The sequence below is a fragment of the Cnephaeus nilssonii genome (assembly GCF_951640355.1).
Source record: "Cnephaeus nilssonii genome assembly, chromosome: 9".
Lineage (NCBI taxonomy): Eukaryota > Metazoa > Chordata > Mammalia > Chiroptera > Vespertilionidae > Cnephaeus > Cnephaeus nilssonii.
In genome coordinates, this window is record NC_137080.1 from 81,437,155 (window position 1) to 81,462,366 (window position 25,212).

The window sequence follows — 25,212 nt, forward strand, 5'->3', positions numbered from 1 at the left end:
TTGAATGGCCTCATATTTTTCATCTCACCCTGAGTCCCACTGATACCAGCAATTGATAGATGGTAGCCTTGACAGTAATTCTTTAAACCCCGGGGTAAAATGGCCTGAGGACTTTAGGAGCTGTTCCAAGATAAGACAGAATATCATTAGCAGTTCCAAAGACAGAACCCAGCAGGTCTTGCTCCATGCTGCGAATAGACTCTTGTCAGACCTGTGACTCGCTCTCACTAGCACCTCTGGGCCAGGACTTCTGGACAGCAGCCAGGCAATGTTTCAATTCCAAGGATGAGGGTGTTCTTGACTTTTGCAGAGTTAAACACTTGGGGAAACTTCAGGAAGCAAGCACTTGGTAAAAGGTAAAGCTAGCTGGCCCGTCAGCTCCCTGCCTGCTGCCCCGCTCATTCTCATTTTCATGGTTCTTAGCATGTTTATTCTCTTCTTTCCAGTGGCCAAAGGACAAGTTTGAATTTCTTATTTCCTCTAGGGAGCCTGGAGAGAGGCAACAGGCACCAAATACAGGAAGTCATGTGGAGAGGATCTCTTATTTATTACGGCTCCCATATTACTTCCCTTCCCCCAGCCTCCGCCCCCACCCCCAGCCACACTGAGTCTCCCAGCTCTTTCCTGCAGCAGAGAACAGAAGGCAGTCCACCTCTGCTCCCTCAGGTCTGTGGGCGCCCTGAGGATCTGGAGGCTGCTCTGGGAATCCCACCCTGTGTGGCTGTGTGATTGAATGGGAGGCCCTTACATTTCATCTCACAAAGGAGGGCCTTAGGAAGATCTCTGGGACAGGGATCAATTTGAGGAGCCTGAACACCACAGAGGAGAAAGGTAGGTCCCTGTGTTACTGTGTTTTGTCTTGCTGCCTGTGATTTGAGCTGTTCTGAAGTAGATGTGACTGTCCACCTGGCTTTTTGATTGGGCTGCATGCCTTCCACTTGACGTGGACTGATTTACAGGACTGTGAGCAAAAGGGTGAGAGGGGAGGTGGCATTTGAATTTGTACATCTTTGGATAAAGAATGTCAACCAGCATAGTACATAGAGCATGATGCTGATTATTATTCTTTTTGGAGGGCCAATCTCATTAGAAGTTGCTCTTTTTTTGGCTTCTGCTGAAGGGAAAAAGGTTTACCACTTGCCTTCCCCCCCACCCCCCAATAATGTAGACCCCTCCCTTTATTTATTTATTTATTTATTTATTTATTTTACTCTTTTCTGAGTTTTTCCTTTTGGTTAGAGGTATACTCGAGCTGACAGGATTTTCTAACAGGGATAGAAACAGGTGTTTCTAATGTCGGGGACCTATGGGTTGTGAATAAATGAACAAGAACTTTGCTCAGGATCCGGTGGACTTCCATGTTACTTTCCAGAATTTTCTGTGAAACAATTGCTCTTCCTGAAGTTTCCTGAAATAGAGTGCAAGTAGTGACCACATATGTCAAAGGGTATCTGTGAAGAATGGCTTATTTACTCTGCTGTGATCATTCGCTGCAGGGATGGTGCTCACCCCATAGCGGGCTGCTTTTTGGGGTCAGTGGGGTCACTCTTGGGGTTCAAGATAATGTGTCCACTGAGACCTGGAGCAGGGTCAAGACATTCAAATAACATTACCTATTCTCTGGAATTCCTTCTCTGCCTCTTATGGTTTTTTGTTTGTTTATTTGTTTGTTTAATTTTTGTCCTCATAGTCTTCCTCTTGGAGAAATATTTTATAGCAACTCCATAGAATATCAGCCAATTTACACTTACTTATTGAACATAGACTATTCTTCCTTAGCTTATTTAGTTCAGGTGTTCAAAATTTCTTGCCACTCATGGTTTTAACCTCAACACAGTCTCCCTCCATTCTGTCCTCCATGTCCTACCACAGGGTTCTTGAGAAAATGCAGTTCTGACAATGTCACTCTCCACAGTGAACTAGTTCCATCGTGTGCCTGCTGCCTAAAGGGCCCTCTGGAGTCAGCGGCATCAGCATCACTTGGGCTGTCAGAGGGGCAGGCTCTCCACCCCCTCCTCAGACTTCCCGAATCTGCATTTTAACCAGGTCCCTGCACATTAAACTTTGAGAAACCCTAACTTAAAGAAGGTAAAGAAGACCTTCAAGGTCTGCTCCTTATCATCATGCCCAGCCTTGCCTCTCCCCACCTGAGATTCCAGCTGTACTAAATACCTTTCATCTCCTCAGGACATGAGAACTCTCTGCCCACCTATGTGTATGGGTGCTGTTCTCCCTGGCCAGGTCACTGCCAGTCATCTTCTCCACCCAGCTATCCACTGCAGCCTGACTTCTTTCCCTCCTTCTCCCTCATCCAGTCCACCTCACGCTGAGTGTCCCTTGGTCTGTGGTTTGATGGCACTTTGTGAAATGTGCTGCATAGACCTTAGCACATTAAATGATGGTTGCTATGTTTATTTTTATCCTTGAGGAGTTACCAGTCTTTGATTTCTGAATCCATAGCACTTGAAACAATGCCAGGTGCACAGCTTTTGCTTAATCAATGTTTATTGAATTTGTGAGCACATGAATGAATTCGTTGTCTGAAGAACCCAAATTTATTACCAGATCAATAGTTTAAAGCTTTCTAAGGAGATTGCTCATCCCTCTAACATGTTCCTGCACTCTCCTTTATGAGAATTTGCTAGATTCATTTTTTTCACCAATTATTTTGAGTACCTACCTTGTACCATACCTTTTTATAATTGATTTCTTTATGTCTCTGTGGATAGCCTCGCCCATTAGGTGTTTATCAGTGCCCCTCATTCTCCACCCCTCCAAGTCAGAGACTTATGTATTTATTTAATTTTTAATTTTTATTTATTGATTGAGAGGGAGAGAGAGAAACACTGATTTGTTGATGTTCCACTTATTTATGCATTCATTGGTCAATTCTTGTGTGTCCCTGACTATGGTCTTACACATTTTTAGCAAATACATGTATACTGAGCACCTTCCATGGAAACACCAGGCTCTGTGCTAGGGATACAATGGCAAGTGGCACAGATGTGAGTCCTGCCTCCATCCAAGTCTGCTTAGAGAGGACGTACATTTTCTCATCCTCTGTCCTGCTTCTCCCTAAAAAGCATTAAAGAAAACTCAAAGTCTGATCTCTAATACATGTTGGCACGTCCAAGTACATATATCAGGAGCTTGAAGTCTGATTTAGTAAAAAGCTTTGGGGCCCTGACTTAGTCCTGCACCTGTAACTCCCTTGCTATGGGAACGTGGGTGAGTCCACATCCATTCTCTGAACCTTGATTTTTCTCAAGTGGTAAGCAAGACAGGAGCAACAAGGCAGAGGAGCCTCGGCCTTCATGTGTGCACATAGAAGACAATATCCCAGGAGCCTCTGCACTCACCTTCTCTCATGCAGCTTGATTATTTGAAGGGCGTTGTTCTGTAGTTTTCTGAGTCAAACTGGCAAAGAGATCTTAAGGGAGTCATTTCATTACTATGCCCAGGTGCTCAGCCATAGACATTAACGTTGTCCATTGGTACCTTCTATGGAGCACAATGTGGCAGTGGCTCATAGGGAGCAGTGGCCTACAGCTTCCTTTAATCCACTGGGCATTAGTTTTTGGATGTAGAACTACTTTGAAAAGGGGCAGCTGAGGGCAGAGTCAGTGTCATCCTCAGGCAATCTCTGCTTTTGGAAAGCAGCCAGGAGAAAGGAAGGAAGTAACCCTACCAAGTGGTGTGGGCAAAATGTAGAAGCTTGTAGACATAGAGCCAGTCCCTGACCCTCACTGTGGCAGAGCTGCAAAGGACTCTCTTTCTGACTACTTGCAGGTGTTTTCTTTTTCCACCTAAAGGTGTGGCTTACCCAGATTTCACCTAGAATCAGATGTTGGACATAGTATCCTTTGTCCCCAAACTTTGCACTCCCGTAGAGTGCATGATCAGCTGGGGGAAAAACAAATATTTTATATTTATTCTGTAGACACAACCACGGGGCTCGGGCTAAAGCAAACTGTTTAGACACTCCCTGCAACCACTTTCCCCCTCTTTGAGCCCTGTTGTCTTGTTCTCCTGCCACCTGAAGTTTCCATAACAAGGTGCCTCCTGGGCCTCCTAAATTCCTTGCTTCCTGTTGCGCATGCGTCTCTTGACCTCCATACCTCCTGCACACCCACCTTGTCTATAGTTGTCCTTCAGCAGCCAAAGTGGGTTTTTTTCCTGGTCACTTCCTAACTATTCAAATTAACATTAATTTCTGGCTTTTATAAAAAAAAAGACAAGAACTAACAAGTGTTGGTGAGGATGTGGAGAAGAGGGAACCCTTGTGCACTGTTGGTGGAAATGTAAATTGGTGCAGCCACTTTGGAAAAACAGTATGGAAGCTCCTAAACAACTGAAAATAAAACTATCTTATGATCTGTCAATTCTACTACTAGGTATTTATCCAAAGAAAAAGAAAACACTTCTTTGAAAAGATATATGCACCCCTATGTTCATTGCAGCTTTATTTGTAATAGCCAAGGTATGGAAGCACCTTACGTGTCCATCAATAGATGAGTGGATAAAGAAGATGTGGTACACATATACAGTGGGATATACTCAGCCATAAAAAGGAATGAAATCTTGCCATTTGTGACAACATGAATGGACCTTGAGGGAATTATGCTAAGTGAAGTAAATCAGAGATAGATAAATACCATGTGATTTCACTTATTTGTGGAATCTAAAACAAAAACAAAAAACCCTCACAAAACTCATAGATACAGAGAAAAGACAAGTGATTGCTAGAGGGGAGGGAGTTAGAGGGCCGGGCAAAATGGGTGAAGGGGTCAAGAGGTAGAAGCTTCCAATTATAAAACAAAGAAATTATGGGGATGTAATGTACAGCATAGTGTCTGTAGTCAATAATATTGTAATGCATAGTTGAAAGTTGCCAACGGTAAGTCCTAAAAGTTCTCAACACAAGGAAAAAAGAGTTTTGTAATTTTGTATAATAATGTATGGTAGCTAGGCTCATTGTGATGATCACGTCTCAGTGTATACCAATATCGAATCATTACCTTGTACCCTGGAACTAATATAATATTATATGTCATTTATACCTCAATAAAAATGAAAAAAATCACACCCATTAATCTCTATTAGTAAATACAATTTGTAGCAACAAGAGGAATGTTAATATGCATAGGAGTATTCTAGGAACCACAGATCTCAGAATGTATCTGAGATCAACCTTGACTATACCTGGTTCAACATTTCTTTTTTAATCAGAGACATATGGTGGGCTAGAAAGAGGTAGATCTGGTTTTGAATTCCCCATCTGCCACTTCTTTGAGTTAGTAATTGTATCTTGCCAAGTTTTAGTTTTGTTTCTGAAAATGCAGATAATATTTAGCTCACAAGATTATAGAGATTAATTAGCTAAAGTACTTAAAATGTTGCCTCAAGAAATACATCAGATCTTAAAAGAGGAGGCTGGCCAAGATGGTGAAAATGAGAAAAATTGTCATTTGCAGAATAGTTGAAGGAACCAGGGGGCATTTGAAGTAAGAAGTTGGTCTTGTGGCACATGAAGGCTACCCTCAAATATTTAAAGATTGACCTTGTGGGAAAAGAGGTCAACAGAGGATTGATGAGTGGAAATTATAGGGTAACAGGTTTTAGCTCAATGCGCGGAAGGATTTGCCCACCATCAGAATTGTCTAAAACTAGTGGTTTGGTGAACGTCCTGTTCTGGGCGGTGAGCCAGCACCCTGCAAGCTCATGGCCGGGGTGTTCCCAAAGGGATGCCGCACTGGGTGGGGTCCGGGTGATGACCTGAAGGTCCTTCCCGCTCAAAGCCACCAAGAGTCTTGTGATGTCAGGCCCCCAATCCAAAACTACCAAACGAAGGTCTGAAAAAAAAAATCATCAGGCTAGAGAGCGACGGTAGCTGTCCTTTTGTTAACTAACTCTGCCTATCTGCTTGACCATTTAAAACTAGGGTCTTTCCAACAACAATAGAGTTAGGTTGGACTTCCAGGAAAAAGCAAAGAAGGAATGAGAACAATGAGGCAGCAAAAGTTCACTCAAAACCACTCTTCTTCTGTTACTCTTTAACTAGATTGTGGGTTACTTATTGTGCTGCAAACCCATTCTGATTTGATGGAAAACCGACACAATTTGGCCCATTTTCAGCCAAACCAGGGTCAGGCAAGTAACAGCAAGACTCAGAGCTATACCCCTGATATCTGTTCTATTTATAAAATGGAAACACCACTATATGGATATGTATGCTTAGCCATTAAAAAATCTAATTTTAAGGAGTGCAACATAAATGGTTCTACCATCTTCTAAATTGTAGGGACTGTGAATAAGATATTTGCCTTTTGGAGAGAGAAGAGAGCTGGTTGGAGCTATCTGCCTGCTCTGAGTCAAGTTCATGGTCCACTGTTAACTTACCTTTCTTTTTCTCCTAAATGAGCCACGTTAATAACAGCCTCTCTGCCAGCTATTACCTGGAGACTTAGGGAAGGGAGAATTTTGTAACAGGGGGTCCCACACAGGTCACCCACTGCTCCGGGCCGGCCCAGGGTTCTTTGCTAATACTTTATCCTTCCTGCACTGGGAAGAACTGGCTGGTCTTGTGGTTTTGGATGCTCCCATCTTTCTGCAGTTGCTTGGACAGCATCCCAGCATGCCTTTGCTTTCTTGAACCTTGTTTTGAAATCCTCAGGCAAAAAAAGCAATCGCCCTTTCAAAGAAATGGGTATCAGCAAATGGTACATTTTGTCAAATCGAAAGGAAGCCATGATATATTTTATTCTTCACGTTTACCTAGGCTTGCTTTCTTAAAAACATTTTTTAAAACTCCCTTTGAAATGTAATCCACTGTGCAGGGCAAAATCATAGGACCCCATGCAGACCAGCATGTTTATTTTTAGGCGCACATCAGCCTGCCCAGCATAGCAAAGCAACTGCCTCACATCCAAACTCTGGCCCTGGGAATTTCCTCTAACAAGCCCGTGTTTCCGAGCATTGTTACAGTACAAAGGGCAGAGGGAGGACTGAGTGGAAGGCTCATGGTAACCCCGCCCAGAGCGAAATCTGCAACCTGTCATTGCCTCAGTCTACAGGGTCCTAGTCTGGGGTCACGATGGAGGTCACTCACCAGCAGATGCAAATGAGTAGACATGTATGATTATTTCATCTAAAAATATCCCGAGACCAGTGATGGCATTTCAGAAATAAAGGCTCAGCTTTCTATTGACAGTTGAGGATCTAACCCTTACCCGTGCTGCGAAGTGGACTCTGGTCTGGCCCAGAAACAGGAATTTGAAGATCCTGGGTTAGACTGCAATTAGTAAAGGGTGGTTAAGCATTTTATAGTAACAAAAGCACACATGTACATGCACACAACCCTGACACACACACCACACACGCACACCACATACCACACATACACTACACACCACACCACACACCATATACCACACACCACACAATACATCACACACACCACACCATACACCACACACACCGCACACCACACACCACACCACAAACCACACACACACCACACAATACACCACACACCACACACACACACACACACACACACACCATACCACACCACACACACACTGCACACATTCCACACACACACCACACCACACATGCACCCACATACACACACGAGCAGCTACCAGAAACATGAATCACCCAGATCTTTGCTATTAATGTTTCCTAGGCCAGTTTCTGATCCTTGATTTATTCATCTACAGAATGGCTGCAATAATCCTCACATCCTAATAGTTTGGACATAAATAAGGTACATTATTACCAATAAACTGACCCACACTAGATTTTTGCATTTTGGTTCTAAAATGCTTTGGAGTCCTTATGAGAAATTACTGTATAAATATTTACCAAGACTTCAGAGATTTTGTTGCTGTTGTTTGAGTTTGCTGTTTTTGTTCTTGTTCTGGTGAGTGGTGTGTGTGTGTGTGTGTGTGTGTGTGTGTGTGTGTGTGTTGTTTCTTGCCATTACAGAAAAAGAAGCCTAATCTGTTACGTAATCAACACACTTTATTAGCTGGGTTTTCACATCTTTGCCAAGCCCTCCCACTCCTGGGGAAGGCCATTGCATTACTACTCAAGGTTGTAAAGTTCAAGGTTGTGTCTGGGAGTCACTGCAGAAGATGCTAAGGTGGGTCTCCGGTCTGCATGCAGGGTCCATATCCAACCTGGAAGGGATCTGCAGTCTACATTCCAGTGGCCCCATGTGAGCATGGGGCTCCCACACAATCAAAGACCCAAGAGGCAAGGGAACCTGCACGGACAGACGCCATACAAAGGGCGGAGGGAGGGGCAGAAAGCCCTGAGCTGGGGCGGGATTGTTGGGCTCTGCCAGCAGGTGGATGTCCAGGCCCCCTCCAGGTCCACAGAGGCAGGAAAATGTGCTCCAGCCCTTCGGTGAAAATGCGAGAACACTAGTAAAAATGCTTTTATGGATTGTTTTGTTTGCAAGTGTTTATCATCAGACACTCCTCCGGGGTTCACAGGGCAGGTTGCGAATGTCCGAAGTGGGGCCTGGGAATTTCCTTCCACAAAGGCTGTGCTTCCTCTCTTTGTTACTCCTTGGAGAGCAAGTGGAAGCATTGCTAGAGATCCTTAGTTAACCCTTTCTCCTGTCCAGTGCTCCTGTGTCCTCACATCACACAAAAATCATGTTTCTGGCCTTCTAAGAAGTAGAAAGATTTTGGACTTGGGTTGTGTGCATGCACCAGCAGGTTTATGTGCATGTGTGCATGTGAGTGTGTGTATGAGTGTGTGTGTGAATGTGTGCCTGTGTGTGTGAGTGTGTATGAGTGTGTGTGAGAGTGTGTATGTGTGAGTGTGTGTGTGTGTGTGTGTGTGTGTGTGTGTGTGTGAGTGGAGAGGAAATAGGTAGTAAAGTGTTAAGTTCAATATCATAACATGCATTAAACTTCTGCATTATTTACTATACTGTGCTTTCCTACTAAAAATGCTGATCAGTTTCAGTTCCCTGTCCTCAGGACAGGACACACCTAGAATGATAGTTGTTTCTCCCCATTGGCATCTGCTTTTACTGGCTAAGCAGGGACACGGCCAGTTGAAGATCTTTCAGTCAATGAAGTTATTTACTGAGCATATGCTGCATGTGGTCTACTAGGCACTGAGAGAAAGCCTGAAAGAAAGTTTAAGAACATGTGAAATATTTAAATGCACACACACTCATGCATTGTAAGTGAGAGTGCAAAGAAGCCAGATAACTGTGTGTTCTAATCCCAGGAAGATCAGAAGAGGCGCACGAGCCCTCACCTAGCCGGAAACTAATTATACCCAGAGACAGTTCCATGGGGTCTCCAGTGTCCTTACATGTCCAAGCACTAGTGTGGCCAAGTGCATGCACACACATGGACACACACATGCACACACATGTACACATACTTCATCTCAGGAGGCAGCTTTGCCTTCTCAGAGGACACAGCTCTCTTGGCCTCTCACACCAACTCCATAAAAGTATCTGCTTCAACACCCATCTCTCTCCTCCTTTCCGGTCTCCAAGGAAGAGACAGTCCTTTCCTGCATCCAGAGCTCAGCTCTCTCCTCCTCCCACCCTCCCAATGGCCTCACTCCACTCCTCTCTGATTGACTCTTTCCCATTATCATTTCATTCTACTTAGGTCCTTCTCATCTCAAACAATACTTTACCTTCACTCAAAATCAAAATCACAATTCTAACACTTCCGATTTGAGTTTCCAACCCCTATTTAAAATAAAAAAAATAAAAATAAATGACAACATGGACTTCACAGTGAATTTAAATTTCCCTTCAGGGAGAATTTCTGAATGTATCACCAATGACACTGTGTTTTCATGCACCCCAGTGGGGTTGCCACGGCGGAGCAGAACTAATGTTTTGTCAAGGTCACCACCTCACGGTGGAGCTGGCATTGCATAAACTACCCACGGCTGCACCTGCAGCTCTTCTGAAGCCACAGAGGTAGATTTGCTGAGCTGTTTGAAGGAGACCCGGGGGGACCACAGGAGGATGAGCCTGAACACGGAGTCAGTACAAAATCCATAGCCTCCTGCCTCCCAGGAGTGTGCAGGGCAGGGCTGGGCCTTCGAGGGTAGGGCCAGAGGCTCACCCAACCCTGGGTGGTAACAGTGCGCTGCATCCTCTCTTGGGTGAAGAGGAGAAAATATATGAGCTATTATTTATTTTGAAACATCTCATCCCACTACAATGTCTTTTTTGGGTTTTTGTAATAATGTATGTAAAATATTAGTGCAAGAGAACAGTAAAATGACACTCACAATACTGGCGATACAGAGCATGGTTCAGCCACGTGTGGTCTAGAGATCACCATTGGACAACCTGGCTGGAGTGCTGGTCAAATTCATATTGCCAAGCCCTACCTGCCCTATAAAATCAGAATGTGCATGTGTGAAGGTGGGGATGGGGCAGGGAAGGGAGCCGTACGTATACACTTTTCACCAGCACCTTACATGTTTCTAAGTCACAATAGTTAGAAAACGTCGGCCAGTTTGTGTTTAGAAAAGTGTTTACACTGGTGGCTTAAGGGGCTCCTCCCTGCATTCCTCTGGGTAGGTTAATGATTTTGCCAGCTGGCTCCTCGCTGCAGGGACATCCTTCCTGCTGAATTTGTAACCCTCTCTGGGCCGCAAGTTTGGAAGAGAACCCTACCCTGCTTTGTACCATCAGGTGTTGACCTTTTTGTTCGCTTATGTCTCGGCAGCCTATCTTATCTAGGCCATACAGCATAGTGGTAAGAGCTGGGTTTGGGGTTCAGAATCTGACTTAAATACTCGGTTTGTTTGACCTCCAATCTAGAGAGTTTTCAGTCGAGGCTTGGCAGGTTGCTAAACCTTTCTAAGCTTCCCTCTCTAAAATGGGAATAGCTAACTAGTTCATAGAAGACTGTGAAAATTTAGTGACATTGTACATAAGCAATTTTTAAAAAAGCACTCGGCACAGACCCTGTGATAGATTTGTTTCTGGGCAAGAGGCAGCAATTAACAGGATTATCATCACCACCAACAATGGTGACAATAAACTTGGTGAGTTTGGGAAGCGCATGGATGATTTGTTTTTACAGACCCTGAAACAATATTCTGTGTAAAAGAGGCCCCCAAACATTCATCCAGTAAGTGAATATGTTGTAATTTATGGGTAAAAATAGTATTTTAGAAAAGTAAATATGTAAGGAAACTGATGATGTAATTAGACATGTGACTGGAAATCAGACTCTTGATACAATTCGAATAATTTTGCACAAAAATAATCTGCTTTCCCACATGTTGTTTGCAACGTCTCCTAACTTTATCAGGCGATTCTGTCTACTGCTGGTATATTTAAATTCCATATCTGCTATAAACTACTAAGTCTGTTTTTCCCCCTCTTTTTACTTGAGCCACACCTTATTTCAATAATTTCATAAATGATAACTTTCAAGAGCATGTAGGTTTTATTTATCGTTACGAATTATCCTTCAAAAAATTTTGGAATTGGTTAATGCCTATTTCCTAATTGCTGATATAGTTTAATTCTGTTTCTAACTTCAGACACTAAACCAACAAACCATGTCTACACACACACACACACACACACACACACACACACCTAATGGTTATAAATGTGGAATGTTGTTGTATTCTTAGAGAGCACTGTATCAAAGAAAGAAGAGAAAGGAGAAAGAAATATTGGCAGCCTAGAGAAGAAATATGGAAATTTGGAGAAAGAAGGGGGAGTGCCTTTCTAACTACCGAAGTATCTTAGGACCCTCGTTGATCCTTTTTGTTGCTAACAGGAAGGCTTTAATACGCATCAGGTCCTGCTCTAAGCATTTGAAACAACAATCCTGTGAGGTAATTGCACCCCTATCTCAATTTTATACAGGAGAACACTGAGGAAAGAGAGGTTAAGTAACTTCCACAAACATACATAGCTAGAAAATGGTAGAACTAAGGCTTGAACCCATGCAATCTGGTATCATAGCCCATGCCCTTCACCTCATAGTGCTCTAATAATGTGCCATATTGAGAACTTATTCATAACAAACATTGATTGAGTACCTGTACCTGATTTGGGACTAGGGTACAGGCCACAGAAGAGTAGACAGATGAGGTCCTGCTTTGGGGGTGTGGGTGGAGAGTGGGGGGAATCATAGGATAGCAGAAGGACTCACAAACAGACCATTATAAAACATTTCAGTAAGTGCTTTGACAGAGGAAAGTGAGGGGTGGAAGTGTACACACAACTAGGGTGAGTCAAAGGCAGCTTCTTGAAGGAAGTGACCTTGACTTGGACCCTGAAGGACAATGGAGTTAGACACATGACAATAAAGGAAAGAGACAGTTCCAGGCAGAGGCTGGAGAACACTGTGTTTGCAGGGCATGAGGGGGTTCAGAGCGGGAAGAGTAAAATGAGAAGCAAGTGGGAGAGAGAAGTGAAGTTGGATGTGTAGGCAGTTGCCATAATGATTTAAGGTTTTAGCTTGAAGATAGTTGTGCCATTTTGGAGACAGGACAGACCCCCCATGAAGGAACCCAGCAGCTCACCTATCTGCCAGTGTTTCTTTTAAATGTATGAGGAGCTTCTGATTCAACTGGTGGTTTTTCAATGTCAGAACCCTATGTTAACATATAATCATACTATATAAACCCCAGTGGTTATTCAACTTTGTGCACATCATAATCTGCTCTGGAGAGCTGTTTAAACACTGATTACTAGGCCCAACCCCTTTAGTTCTAGATTCCAGAGGTCTGGGTGGGCTCAAGAATCTGAGTTTCTCTCAAGTTCCAGGTGGTGCTAGCACTGGTCTGAAGCCCTCTAGAGAGCAGAATCCCTGAGTGTGAAGCCAGGGACTTAGGCAAAATGATTTAGGTCAGTGGTTGGCAAACTCATTAGTCAACAGAGCCAAATATTAACAGTACAACGATTGAAATTTCTTTTGAGAGCCAAATTTTTTAAACTTAAACTTCTTCTAATGCCACTTCTTCAAAATAGACTCGCCCAGGCCGTGGTATTTTATGGAAAAGCCACACTCAAGGGGCCAAAGAGCCACACGTGGCTCGCAAGCCACAGTTTGCCGACCACGGATTTAGGTGATTCCTGTGCGGGGGTGGGGGTGGGGTTGATTAAATCTCTTACCTTCTTTGCAGTAATGCTCCTTTGATTTTTAAATATTTATGTAGTTTTAGAAATCCTAACCCAAATATTCCTGATAATCTGTTTCACTTTGGCCTGTAAGTTGTCAAAATGTGACTTGTAAGGTTCCTTGGAATTTTAAAAATCAGCCCTCTGACACTCTTGTTTGCGAAGCAGGAAGTCACTTGTTACCCAGAGCAAACACACTCAAGTCAAGGATTTGCCCTTCCGGAGGGCTTTCAAGTTGGGGCTTTCGAGCAGGTTTCTCTGCATTTTGGAGCAATTTGAATCCAAGCCTTTAGAGAATGGACTGTGAATTTGGAGATATGAGATTGGTGTCTCTGAGTGTGGCCAAGTAGAGAAGGCCGAACCGTATCCTAGGTTGTTAATTCCTCTTGGATAGATGAAACAGGAAGAAGCAGGAAATCCAAGGGCACCTTGAACAAGGGCGGAGTCAAAGGATGGATGGAAAGAAAAGTTCCTGGGTTCTTCATGCTTCCCTTTGCTTAAAAAAAAACTACCATTTTTTTATGTCATGGTCACAAACTAAATTTCTCACACCAAAGACTCAGAAGAAAAAGGTTCATGTGAAAAACAGCATGACCGCAATGGTGAAGGTTAAGCTTCTGGTATCTACAGGCCAAATCAACAACATTCTTTAACACGTGGCCGATGAGCCAAAAGGAGGCTTCGAGGAGCAGAAATAATTACAAATCATAAAAAACCTAGTTCCTGTGTGGGGAACTTACACTCCTGTGTCTATAGCATCGAAATGCAAGTGCCATTCTGAATATCTAGAAGCATCTGGAAATCCTTATTCATCCAAAGTAGATTCAGTCCCATTAACTGTCTGTTTCATATAGAAGAAATGGGCTGAATACATATACGCTTGAGGAATTTTCAATACCACACAATTGGTTGCCTTAGTTTACCAGTGAAATTAGTTAGGAGAGCCCCTCATTCCGTATCCTGGGGACAAAGTTCAACCTTTACTGAAAGTGACTTTTGAGTTTTGAAACAATGGGTTCAAAGGGAAGTTGCTAAAAATAATTGAAATTAACAGTGATTGTATCAAAGGGAAATAAGCAGAAAACTACTTTCATTGAACAATTGACTTTTATTAACTTGCTCTTTCCCCTCGTTTGGTTAATTTTCTCATAGGGATTTTAGTTGACGTCCTGCATTGCACCAACTGGTTGTCTATTAATTTACTACGTGCCTCCACCAGTTCATGGGGCAGCCAGTGCCCTCCCATTTCCTGATGTTTTCCCCACCCCCACCTTTGAGCCCACTAAATTCCAACCTCAGCTCAGTCCTGCCCGCACTCAAGTCAGATACTTTGAACTTGATCATTCAACTGACCATTCCCACGCCTACAGATAGAAAAGAATCACGTAAAGGAAGAGTGATGAGTCCCTAAGGCTTTTGCTTTGACAGAATCAGAAAAAGGGGAAACAAAATGAAAAAATGAGGAGAATTCTGGGGAGAGGAGAAGGCCCTGAGAAGCTCTTTGTAGCAGCACATGGGTGGTAGTCTCTAGAACAATAGACTTCAGAGTTCAGTTTGCACAAGTGTCACTTAGAGAGTTTATAAATAAATGAAGATTCTGGAGCCCACCCTGAGACTCTGGTGAGAAAGTCACAGGCAGGACCTGAAAGTCCTGGTCAGTGGACACCCCCAGGGCTTATAAGCATCCTGCCCATGAGAATCGCAGGTCTAGTCTCTCCTAGGGTGAGAAGAGCAGATGGGCTGCAGGGATTCAACCATGGCTTGGAGGGGAAGGGAAGGAAAAAATAGTGTTCCTCCACTCTATTAGAGTCCCTGGCGGGATCTGAGAATTAGACTGATAGAATGAGGTTAACAGGAGAGAAGCATACACATTTGTTTAACATAAGCTTTATGTGATAAGAGTAGCCTTCATAAAGAAAGGAGGACCTGAAGAAAGTTAAACCTGACTGTTTTTATGTGAGGTTTGAAAAAGTGGACAGTCGAGAAAAGCTGTGATAGCACAAAGCGCATGTGGTGAATGTAGTAAACTGGGGGAAAGTGCACAAGACCAGCCGTTCAGATTCTTCTTGGCATCTCTCTGTCATGGCAATGAGGGTTCTCCTCTCCTCCGGGTGTAGGAAGGGCACCTCTCATCTGCTTCCAGGGAGAAGGGGGGACGGGTAGAAACCAGAGAGGCCTTCCTGTTTCTGTCATTTTCTCAAACTCCTTCAGCCTAAATGTCCAATATGCTAAGGTGCCATATTTTGGGGTATCATGTCCCAAACTCTGTCAGAGAACAACACACCTCCAGTGGCCTCATCTACCAGAACCTCACTTTCCTTATTGACAACAGTCCCCAAAATTGCTCATTATCAGTGGCCTCCTAGGTGCTTGACAGAAAAACAACAACAAAAAACAGAAATCGACAAGCGTTCCTTGCCAGGCAGTAGTGTTTGTCAAGGGTTAGAGGAACATGGGAGGGAAGCCATCATACTCAGCTCTGATTTTCTGCTTATGGGATGGGATGGAAGGTGGCAGAGTCTGAGGCTGGGAAAGAGAGGACGATGCTTTAGAAGGCACCCCAAACATTGTCATTCTCCTGGCAAAGAATTTGCAGAGCAAGCATTGGACTTGTTCTGCAGGCTTTTGGCGGTTAAAGAGTACACATGCTTGCTAAACACACAAAATTCAACTGTCATTCATGTTTCTTCACCAACTACGTGTAATGGAAAATATTTCTGGTTGTCGATGACTGCTAATATCACCTTGCAGTTAAGATGAGCATAGAAAGCACTCTGCCTGGGAGATTGAGATACACATTCAAGGCAGGAGCCGTGATTGGCCTGCAATGCTCTGTTTAATGCAGATAAGAAAAATTGAGAACCCAGCGGAACACCCAAGAACATGAGATCTGAGCTAGTGAGGCTGGGAGGGGCCAGATAAGGGTCGGAAAGGGGATTTTCAGTAACATGAAAGAAAGAGGGATGTGATGCCACCTCACTAACACACATGCACTCCTGTAGCCCTGACTCTGCTTTATGTTGCTATATAGCATTTTTGCTCACCTGATATATAAGTTATTTGTTTGTTTATTGCCTCTATTACTGTAGCAGTTGAAGCCCTGGCAGAAAAGAAAAGACTCTCTCAAAGGTTAACCAAAATGGTGTAGGCAGCCAAGTCAACAGGAGATTGGCAGGACTGAGGAGCCCTTGATCGCCTTCCTTAGGGCAGAAAGAGACAAAAGGTTTGGGTGGGGTGTCAGAGGAGCCTGGCAAGATCTGTGGATGTAGGAGAGGGTGTTCCCCAGAATCTGTGGCTGAGGATAGAGGAACACAGCCACTGCCCAAACTGTAGCCCGGACCCCCTTTCCTCTGACCTTCAGTCTCCTGCTGGGCTTTCCCCCTGCCCTTTCTTCCTATTGCCCTCCCACATGACAATGATGTGGGTTTGGGTCGTCTCCCGGGGCACAGAGCAAGGGCGGAGATGAATCTGGAGGCGAGACAGCACTCTCCCCCAACTAGAATGTAAACTTCTAGGGGACAGTGTTAGTTACTGCTTATCTCCAGGGTCCAGATGCATAGATTTTCAACAAATATTTGGTGGGAAAAAAAATGAATGATGCATGACTCAATGAAGAGACGTATTATTGTATCATGTCTCCTAACTGTAGGTAGGTGACATGATACAAACTCGCCCACTGACCCTATGATTGTATTTAGCTAAATTCACCTTCTCCTAAGGCTTTCCTGAGAAGGGCTTATTTTAAAGGGCAGGCACAACAGGCAGACCTGGATGAAAAGAATGAGGAGATACCTGGCATTTGATTACACATAGATTATACTAATAAGTTATCTAGACATTCACTCTACACATTTCTGATTCTTACTCTGTGAGCAGCTGGACTGAATTAGCCATAGATGGACCCCAACACCCTCCATCCAGCAGCATGACCGCAATGGTGAAGGTTAAGCTTCTGGTATCTACAGGTGCTGCTGTCACGGGAGGGCTCATCCCCAGCCAGCCCACCCCAGGAGGGACAGAAGGCCCAGACACCAGGCAGTCCCAGGTTCCATCCTCCCATGTCAGCTGCTCAGAGATGGAGTTTCCTGTCTGTGTAGTGGGGATGGCAGGGCTTCCTATCACGCACAGTCGTGAGGCTCGGTCAGTGTGAACACTTAGCAGTAGCCATCAGGACTGTTTCTTGTACTGGACGAGGTCGCTAATCTTGAGAGAGGTGTGGAAAGTGCTGTGGGGCTCTGCCTTCTGCAATTTGCTCCATGTTCTCGATTAGGGAGGGTCGGGAGGTAATAGCACAGCCAGTCCCCAAGCAGGGCTTCCTGCTTCCTTCCTTCAGGGTCAAGTGCAGGGGAGGCTGGTTTCCCTCTGACCCCCGCTCAGTACCACACACCACATAGTATTTTTCTTTCAGGTGGCCTGGTGGGCCTAGAACTACACACACAGAGAGAGAGAGAGCTATGCAGCTCTTCCTTCCTCCAGTCAAGGAGATGTTTCCAGAAGGAGCGGGAATGAGGGGCAGGTGGGGGACCTGGGAAGGAGAGGGCAAGATCCAGCTTCCCTTGGTGAAGATGGGAAATGCATTAGCGAGTCTTGGCATTCACGTGGCCGCCCTTCCCAAAGGGCGCACCTCCACTCCAGCTTGCTAGTGGCAAGTCCTTCCCCCCACTTTGGGTCTATAGTCCTGAAGGATGGCTCTGAGTTAAAAAGATGGGCTGATGTAAAGAGAAATGGGTGACCCTCGAACACAAAGGTCTCCATGCCTGAGTGACAGCTTAGCAGACACTAGAATCGGTGGCTCTGAGGGTGGGATGTGGGGAGAGGTCCCGCCTGGGTGCAGGCAATAAGTGGTACTTGTCTGTAGAGAACTTAAAATCAATAATAAAATTAATTAAAGTTCTTTCTAAAAAATTATTATGCGGTAGCCATCCCAAACAATGTCAGCGATAATATACTCTTCCTAAAAATAGTTTTGTTGATCTAAGTGCTAAACAATTATTGCCCTCACTGGTGAATTTCAGTAATATAACATAAGCTCATACTTAACATTTTTATTACTTATATTTTAATGGATACTGAACTCTACATAGAAGTTAAGTCAGAAAAACTCAGTTGTATACTGGCTGCTGACACAGAGGGACTCGGCTATGCGTGCTTGCTTCAGGAATAAGTTCCTAATGGCTGGCAAATATTTGGCCATGCATTATGTGTGTGCAGGCCCTCGGTATGATGGCATGTCCTTGGTCTTGAACAGTAGATTAATAGTAAGCAATGTGGGCAGGTGGTTATAAAGACAAAGAAACTGAACAGGAGTTGCTTCAATTCTGTCATTCTGTGGGACCACACAGAGTTTTTATTTGTGTTTAAAAGTTAAAACAGTGAAGGACAGTACAACCTGCAAAGTGTCATCTTTTTCTTGACAAATACACATTTTGGTTTACAATGAAATGTTTTACTGCATTTTAGTAATATTTCAAAGTGAAATGTTTTATTTTTTTCATTGTTTTAAACAAAGATTAATCAAGAAAATAAGGGTTATTCATGAAAATAGTGTTTTCATCTAAAGGAGGGGGAAGTTAATAAAAGACATGGTTCAGGTGTCAAAAACACTAGATGCCTCCCTGGTCCAGAACTACGTGTGCTGATTGCTGCTTTCTTTACCCCTCCGGTACTGCAATGCAGACAAGTATAAGTGTGTGTGTGGTGTGTTGTTATAGGTATACACATGCATGTGTGTGTGTGTGTGTGTGTGTGTGTGTGTATTTATAGGTTTAAGAGACCAGTTTTCTCTCTTTAAATCATTACACAATTCCTAGAAAATTCTATGATTTTAGACATAGAAGTATACTTATATATTGCTCTTGTTAGTTCATAGAAATAATCCCAGGGCACCTGATGTGTAAGGTGAACCTGGCACTTAGGAAGGGACCATTTCTAATTTAGACTAGTAAGTGATCCAAGGGTGAGAGGTCACCTACATGGGTGCCCATATTTAGATTCCAATAAAGGGTCCCAATCAGAGATTATATACTAAGAGTGTGCACATATTACCATGTAAAACACAGGCCAGATTTCAGTGGCCCTAAATAAAATGGAAAATGGAAGGACATTTGAGGAATTCAGGAAGAGACTAAAAATATATGTGGTTTTCCTCTCAGTGTTTCAGGTCAGATGAGGCAAACTGGAGGGGTGTGGTCCTGGAATAATCCTGTATTGTTGATATGTAGCTGTGTTTTGTGTATTATGTCTTAGCTCTAAAAATAGTTTCGAGGTCCTGAGAGGCAAACTTTGAATTATAGAAGGCAATGTTGTCTGGAGCGGTCTTGAACTTGAAAAACTGGACCCCTCATTGTCCTGGGATAGGCCATCAGAGGGAGCTATGGCGGGCTGGGCAATTCCATGCACCAAGGCGAGAGTTTGCAGGATGCTGGGCCATATCCAAGGGCAGTAGCAGCCACTGTGAACATGTTTCCCTAATCTCTTACTCTATCTATTTCTGGAAAACTCAAAAAGTACAGAACCCAGGGCAACCAGCCTTAGGGTTTATCAACTTGGTCACCAGGCTGACTAGATGCTCAAACAGACTCTTAGCATTGGCCATTACCACATGAAACAACAGACCAGTGAATAAAGAGGGCGCCAAAGCAATGCCTTATCCAAGGCTCAGGTTTGGGGAGATGGGGAATTCAATACATCTACAGGTAAGCCATCCAAAGTGAACAATTAATGCTTCTCCCCAATAATAAAGCAGGCAAGTTGTTTTGAATAGGAGCCAGTTTACCAAGTAACATGTATGGTATTCGGAAATTTTGTGCCCTTCCATTTTCTTTAAAAGTAACTTACTACAGGTAAAATAAAAAGTGGTGTTTGTGGTCTAGCAAGGTCTTGCTAACTATCAAATATTTAATTTCCCCCAAGCTGTCACAAGCTCTGTTGTTTTTCAGCATTCCATATCTCCATGCTTTTAAAAGGCACATTCTTCCTTCTCCCCATGGAGCTGAACTTCAGGAATTTTGATTAATTTTCACTTGTGCTTCACTTTCCATTCTCACCACCACTGCCCCCAACTTTATTGTTTGATTCTCATAGACCCAGGCGTCAGCCAGTCTTTTTCCGATTTCATTCTCAAGCAAACATTGTCACTGTCCTTGACATATTATGTATTCTTGGAAGGGCATTTAAAAAAGAATACATCATTCCGCTGAAGAACTTGGAGAAGTGTTAGTCCAGGGAAATATCTATTAGACTTGTAGCAGAAACTAAAGAGCAGAGACTCTGTAGGGACATGGAATGCATACTGTGGGGGGTGACAATTTTTACCCCAGGGGTGGCCTTCTCTGGTTGACCAGAAGGTAATATTGACTTATTAGTATTACCTTCACATTGTAGGTCTTGCAAAATTTATTGAGCATCTATTATGTCCTGGGAATAGCTAGCACTACTTCAAAAATTACTTCCACTCTTTGGCTAAGATAGCGGAGTATCTCCCCATACATGTAGGGGACCTCCTGTAACTATTATTAACAAGAATGCAGGGAACATCAGTGTTCACAGTGTGTTAGCAATCAAAGCCATGCTGTGCTTTTGGAAGTAAGGATTCCCCTGATGGTGTATATACCTTAGCCAGCTGAAAAGGAAATGAGAGGTAAAGCAAAATCTCCCCTTGATTAAGTTATTCATTAAAAAAGTATTCATTGAGCACCTACTATGTTCCTTTTCACAGTTACTTAGTATTTTAGTTCATATTTTCTTTTATAATCCCACCTTCAAATTAGTCATTTTAACTAATAATTTAAAAAGTAATAGTTAAAGAATAGTTTTTAAATGATCGGTTCTCATGTTTAATTTTCTTCTTTCTCAAATATGTCTTTAACCTAAGTTAATGTGTACCATATGAATAAAATTCAGGAGGTCCATGAAATTTAGAATTTCCTTTCATTAAAAACACAGGTAATAAACCACAGCAGTATTAGCGGTACCTATGATTTGTTACCAATAGAAATCACAAATATTTTTCTATCACATTTACTATGTTGCAGATCCTAAAAAAAATCTAATTTATTCCCATCATCACTTAAAACTTGTGATAGTTTTTAAACCTGTCTCATTAAATATTTTAGTTGAATAGATTGATAAAATAGTAAATGCTCAATCACATCATGTTTTAATATTTCAGTAAGTATATTTCAATAGAGTATAATCCAATGTATTTTATATTATGCATTTAAAAACACTATTCTGAGAAGGAGTCAATAGGATCTACCAGATGGCCAAAGGAATCCATGGCACAAAAGCTTTTATTTTAGTAATCCTTTCAGCCAGGACCAGTGAGGTACAAACCTTCTCAGTCTTCATATGCTAAAAATATCTTTATTTTGCTCTCATTCATGAATGTTCTTTGAAGTATGGAACCAGATGAGTTCACCCTGGAATAAAGCAGGTCCAATGGACAGTGGGACCCTGGACCAAACCTGGGGCACATCAACATTTAAGGATCAGGTAGGGGAAGAAAGGCCACCAAGAGACTAAGAGGAGGGATGGGTGGGAAGGAGGAACATCAGAAGAATGGGTGCCACAGAAGCCAGAAGAATATGAGGTTTTAGGGAGGAGGAAGTGGCTAACTCTGTCCAATGGTGCTGCAGGGTCAAGGAAGATGAAAACAGACAATGTACCATTGACTGTGGTGACATGGAAGCATGGTGACCAGCAAAAGAGCCGCTTTGTGCAATACTAGGGAAGGAACACTGATCTGATTGACTCTGGGGCCAGAGAAGAGGGCTGAGGAAGTGGAGACAAATGTATTCAGCTTTTTGTTCAAGACTTATGGGAGTAAGAAACTGTAGTCAATGGGGAGAGAGAAAGGCATAAGTCCCAGAAAGGCATTTAAAGAGACATTCTAGAACATGTTTGTGTGCGGATGGGACTGATCCAGTGCTGAGGAAGTAAGAGGAAACAAGACCCAGAGACAAGTGGAGGAAGAGGCAAGCCATCAGGAGGAGCAGGGACATGTCATCCTCTCAAACCAGAAGGAAGGCAGAAAGGGCAGTGCAGATGTAAGAGGGTTGGAAGTTCCTGCATAGGAGCAGGAACATTCCCATTTAATTGACTCGGTTTTCTCAATGCATTATGATGCAAGGCTGCTTCTAAGACTGAGAAAACTAAAATAATGGGGTTGTTGGCTATGTGTTTGTAGCAATTCCATCAATAATTAGCAGGATGATTTTATTTTCATTTTTTTAGTTCTTTTTTGTTGTTGTTGTTGTTGTTAGCAGGATGATTTTAATGAATGAACTGAATGCCCTCAAACAGAATTAAGAAATGCTCTCTGCAATACCACCCCCTCTCTATTATTCCTCACCTTTCTCTAACTTTACTGCCCTCCTGTTGTCTCTACTCTTTCCCATATAAAAGCATCTCTTTGATGTCTTAAACTAATTCATGTTTATGTACAACTCATTGGAAATGGAAAATATGTCAACCTTCCAAATGTATTTGAGTCAAAGTAGAGTCTGTTCCTTAACTTACAGTAATTTGTTTCTAAAAGTGTAATTTCAGGAATTAGAGGTGGACATGCTTTTTTGTTGTTGCTGTTGCTTCTCAAATCCTGTCACAGGGTGACAGCCAATATTACTAATGTCACCTGGTACCATATTTTGTAGACTACCATGGTGCCATTCACCACAATTTTAGTTCAACTGCATTCTAATATGTTGAAAAGAATTGTTTAACATTCTTCCATTTAGGTGCTGGAAAAAAATTGGGTATCATTTCTGGCACTAATTAAGTTTTGAACCAAGCATCATTTAAAAAAAAAAAAACACAAAAAAACAAGCACAAGTTTAACACAAGTTTAATATTTTTCTCTACTAAGAAATCATTACTCCATCTTAGACAATAGGTGTAGAGTTAAACTCCCTATCTGTACCTGTGGAATTATCCCATTTTAGAGGTGAGAGGAAAAGTATCTTAACAGTATCCTGGGAGCACAGGGGGGCAGGGAGGCAGGCACCAGAGCATAATGTTAAGAGGACTTCCTGCCAGATTAGCCAGAAGGCCACCTGGCAGCCCAAACAGACAGAAGATCTAAATTCTAATTCTATCTCTGACACTAATGGTGTTGTGACCTTGGTTAAGCCTCTCAACTCCCCTCTAACACAAGGTAGCTGGAATGAATGAGTAGAGGCCTTCTTTAACTCTTTGATTCTGATATCTCCTGGCCTGAATGACTCTTCAGCTCATATTTGCCCAGTGGTTTTGGTATCATAGTTGCTCACTAATTGACTTGATACATTCTGATGAAATTACCTCTATAATAAGAAGCAGAAATGGCAGCAAGAAGGGCGGGGAGACCTTTCTTTTGAAGTCAAAGGAAATGCTAGGGAGCTGAAAACAGTAGAGAACAATGGACTCTAACTGAGAGGTGGCTCTAAACTAGGATCTGCCAGATGCCTGCAGACCACACTCACTGTCAGAGGTACACAACATCTGCCAGTGCAGAGCACCTGCACCAGGATGAACAATTAGGGAGAGAGGTTGGAATAGGAGTGACTATCCAGAGTTCATGGACAGAAGAACACCTGTCCTTTAGAGGAAATGCAGCTTCATTCTAAATAGATTTCTTCCCTGACCAAGACAAGAAGGAATGCCCATGTCTTCAAATATCTTGCTTTTCTCCATAATACTGATGGAAGGGAGTGAAGAAGGAGAAATCATTGACACATTTTGTCAATTAATAACTCTGATATCAAATGCATCCCAGCTGCAGCCTGAGGATGACATATATCAGTAGGCACATCTGCTGCGTGGATGGCATGTCACCTGTAAGAACTAAAGGTGGGACCTGGAGGCTGGGAATGGCTCTGTGCTTCACTCTCTTGGGCAAAGGCAGGGAAGGTAGTGCTGGGAGTGGCGTTCAAACAAACAAGCAGAATTCCACTTGGAAGGCGCTTTGGGTTTCCGCCAGAAGCTGGGACCATCCCTGGAAGCATAGGAAGGTGAGTAGAATGGGGCTGTCAACGGTATCCAATGGGTTCAAAAGATGGAAGCTTTGGTATCTTTCATAGCAAAATAACCCCATTATCTTAAGTTATGTACACAAAGAAGGTGTAATAGCTCTGTCTATGGGTGGAATGAGTCCAGTAACAGCAAGTACAAATAAAACTTGAGAGGCTGCAGCTGAGCACAAGTACAACCAACTCCAATTAACAGAGACTCTGCCAAGGTATACACACAAAAGATAAGAACAAGACCATTTGTATACTATAAACCTGACCAATTATTTTTTGGTTCCTTCCTTGCATAAGGACAGGTCAGTGCCAGAGGGCAATTTTGCTGGCCGCGAAATAGAAATACCAAACAAGAGCTGACCCTGGGCCACACTGAGTCAAAAGGGTTACCAACATCTTGTTGTGAATTAAAAAACAAACCAAGACTTAACCTGCCAATACATGGAGGTCAGGGTGCTTCGAAAGGTGAAGCGTTGTTTACTTTTGCATATACTTCTGCTATGTATGTGCTAATGCTGTGGCATTGGTAACTTTGCTTGTGTGTTACACTTCCAAATACTCTTCTTTAGTAAATGAAACCGGCATCTCTGCCCTCAGAGAGCTTACGTTCTAGTTGGGGATGGAAGGTGGAGACAGCCAATAAACAAAATAAATAAGTACATTATCATATGTTAGAGGTGGTATATAATATGGAAAAAATAATCAGGGAAATAGGAGTGGGAGGGCTGAAATGTGAAATATGGCAGTCAGCTAAGTCTTTACTAAGAAAATAATGATTGGGCAAAGATGGGAAGGGAATGGGGAGAGAGACACGAGGGTGTCTCGACAAAGATAATTCCAGAGAGAAGAGCAAAGTAGGAAGACTCTGAGCTGGAATTGTATCTGGCTCACAAGGAGGTCGGCATGCTGGAGCAATGTGAGTGAGGGGAAGAGAAGTAAAAGAGGAAATAAATGGTGGGAGGAGCAGGGATGCTGATGGGGTGTGCAGGGCTTACAGGCTATTGAAAGGACTTTCACCTTGACTGTGTGAGATGGGAGTGCCAGAGGGTTGGGCATAGGTGATGG

General features: G+C 43.0%; 1 protein-coding gene across 3 annotated transcripts in view; it reads left to right on the forward strand.

The window, feature by feature from the left end:
• Positions 1-567: 567 nt before the first annotated feature.
• The window catches only part of ADGRF5 (adhesion G protein-coupled receptor F5), a 104,555-nt gene continuing 79,910 nt past the window's right edge, over positions 568-25,212 (forward strand). Inside the window, exon 1 of one of the 3 annotated variants that reach the window (XM_079780858.1) lies at positions 568-831. The gene's annotated coding sequence lies outside the window, so the exon portion shown is untranslated. The remainder of the gene's footprint in view (positions 832-25,212) is intronic. The other 2 variants (XM_079780856.1, XM_079780859.1) reach the window with 2 other exon arrangements.